At 42.7% G+C, this 2,967-nt stretch overlaps 1 pseudogene; it reads left to right on the top strand.

Annotated features, from left to right (window-relative positions):
* The first annotated feature begins 356 nt into the window (after window positions 1-356).
* Window positions 357-2,520, top strand: LOC107109199 (annotated as a pseudogene).
* Window positions 2,521-2,967: the final 447 nt, after the last annotated feature.

The following is a 2,967-nucleotide window of genomic DNA, read 5'->3' as shown; positions in this document are numbered from 1 at the left end:
AAGCCTGGAGAGTTCCCTGAGAGGATTTCCTTCCCAGATGGGTTGGGTGAGAGTGGGTATCCTTCGCGGTTACGTCAAGGTTATGGGCAAGGAATACCCAGGGGACATTTCTGTTTCACTTCTTAAAAACTCTTAGTTTGGTCGAAGTATAAAGTCCGCTGGGCAAGCCAGGAGGGAGGCCTTCTGGACTCTCTAATCTGCAGGTTTGGAAGCTCATTCTGGGGAAGAGTTCAACTGTGACACTTGAAAGGCCGTGGTATCCTGAAATCCTGCATACTTTCGGGCAAGGTGGGAGGTTAGGTAAGGTCAGCGAAGCGGGACGAGGCTAACCGGCCATCAGTCCTTTTCTACTGCTAATGCCAGGTGCTAATGCCGTCTCTCTCTTTATTCCAGCAGAGGATGATCCGAGGAACAAGGAGGCTCAGGAACTTAATCCGCAATTTCCAGATAACGTTAATAACGAAGGCTTGAAAGGAAATAGCAGGAATCGATGCAGACCTACAAGAAAGAACAACAGCCATTTGGTAGAGAAGAGAGATGGAATAAGGCATAATGTACATTCTCCAAAGCAGAATATAACAAAGACAAGTAAACACATTCAATGTGGAAAGTACTTCAAATATAGATCACAGTTCTCTGAGAACCGACAAATACGAACAGGAAATAAATTTCTTGAATACTCAAAGAAATTCAGTCCGAATGGCAGTATTCAAGGTTATAAAAGAACCCACACAGGGGAGAAACCTTTTGAATGTTCAGCGTGTAGAAAGAGGTTCAGTACGAGTGGCAGTCTTAAACTGCATAAAAGAACACACGCTGGGGAGAAATTCTTTGAATGCTCAGAGTGTGGAAAGAGATTCAGTCAGAGTAGCCATCTTCAGTATCATCAAAGAACTCACACAGGGGAGAAACCTTTTGAATGCTCAGAGTGTGAAAAAAGATTCAGTAGGAGTGGCCATCTTCAATGTCATCAAAGAACCCACAAGGGGGAAAAACCTTTTGAATGCTCAGTGTGTGGAAAGAGATTCATTCAGAGTTGCCATCTTCAGTATCATCAAAGAACCCACACAGGGGAGAAACCTTTTGAATGTTCAGAGTGTGGAAAGAGATTCAGTTGCAGTAGCAATCTTGAAGTTCATAAGAGAACCCACACAGGGGAGAAACCTTTTGAATGTTCAGAGTGTGGAAGGAGATTTAGTACGAGTACAAGTCTTCAACATCATCAAAGCATCCACACAGGGGAGAAACCCTTTGGATGCTCAGAGTGTGGAAAGAGATTCAGTCAGAGTAGCCAACTTCAGCATCATCAAAGAGCCCACACAGGGGAGAAACCTTTTGAATGCTCAGAGTGTGGAAAGACATTTAGTATGAGTGGCAGTCTTCAATATCACCAAAGAATCCACAGAGGAGAGAAACCATTTCAATGCACAGAGTGTGGAAAGAGATTCAGTAGGAGTGGCAGTCTTCAATGTCATCAAAGAACCCACACAGGGGAGAAACCTTTTGAATGTTCACAGTGTGGAAAGAGATTCAGTAGGAGTGGCAGTCTTCAATGTCATCAAAGAACCCACACAGGGGAGAAACCTTTTGAATGTTCACAGTGTGGAAAGAGATTCAGTCAGAGTAGCCATCTTCAGTATCATCAAAGAAATCACATAGGGGAGAAACCATTTGAATGCACAGAGTGTGGAAAGAGATTCATTAGGAGTGACAATCTTGTATCTCATCAAAGAACGCATACAGGGGAGAAACCTTTTGAATGTTCAGAGTGTGGAAAGAGATTTAGTAGGAGTAACAGTCTTCAACGTCATGAAAGAACCCACATAGGGGAGAAACCTTTTGGATGTTCAGAGTGTGACAAGAGATTCAGTCAGAATAACTGTCTTGAAGAGCATAAGAGAACCCACACAGGGGAGAAACCTTTTGAATGTTCGGAGTGCGGAAAGAGATTTAGTACGAGTACAAGTCTTCAACTTCATCAAAGAATCCACACAGGAGAGAAACCATTTGCATGCTCAGAGTGTGAAAAGAGATTCAGTAGGAGTGACAGTCTTCTATCTCATCAAAGAACCCACACAGGGGAGAAACCTTTTGAGTGTTCAGAGTGTGGAAAGAGATTCAGTAGGAGTGGCTATCTTCAGTATCATCAAAGAACCCACACAGGGGAGAAACCTTTTCAATGTTCAGAGTGCGGAAAGAGATTCAGTCAGAGTAGCCATCTTCAGTATCATCAAAGAACCCACACAGGAAAAACATTTTGAATGTTCTGATTGTGGAATGAGATTCAGTCAGAGTATGCATCTTCATTATCATCAAATAACCCACACAGTGGAGAAACCTTTTGAATGCTCAGAGTGTGGAAAGAGATTCAGTAGGAGTGGCAATCTTGATTCTCATCAAAGAACCCATAAAGGTAGGAAACCTTCTTAGTGTTCAGAGTGCGGAAAGAGATTTAGTAGGAGTAGTAGTCCTCAGTGTCATCAAAGAATCCACAGAGGGGAGAACCCTTTTGAATGCTAAGGGCGTGGAAAGAGATTTAGTAAAAGTAGCCATTTTCAGTGTCATCAAAAACCCACACAGGGGAGAAACCTTTTTAATGTTCGGAGTGTGGAAAGTGATTCAGTATGAGTCGCAGTCTTCAATATCATGAAAGAGCCCACATATAGGGGAAACCTTTTGAATGTTTGGCGTATGGAAAGAGATTCAGTATGAGTGGCAGTCTTCAAGATCATCAAAGAACCCAAAGACAGGAGAAAGCATTTGACTGCTCAGGCTGTGGAAAGGTATTCAGTATGAATGGCATTCTTCAAAGGAACTGAAGAACCCACACAGGGGAGATACCTTTTGATTGCACAGAATGTTGAAAGATATTTAATCATAATAATAGTCTTTAGCTGCATAAGAGAACCCACGCAGGGGAGAAACTAGGGGTTTGCAAAGGGGGGGAAATCAGCAATATTCAGATTC

The sequence above is a fragment of the Gekko japonicus genome, unplaced genomic scaffold (genome assembly GCF_001447785.1).
Source record: "Gekko japonicus isolate JY-2015 unplaced genomic scaffold, Gekko_japonicus_V1.1 scaffold10097, whole genome shotgun sequence".
Lineage (NCBI taxonomy): Eukaryota > Metazoa > Chordata > Lepidosauria > Squamata > Gekkonidae > Gekko > Gekko japonicus.
This window is presented reverse-complemented; position numbering and strand designations above follow the sequence as displayed.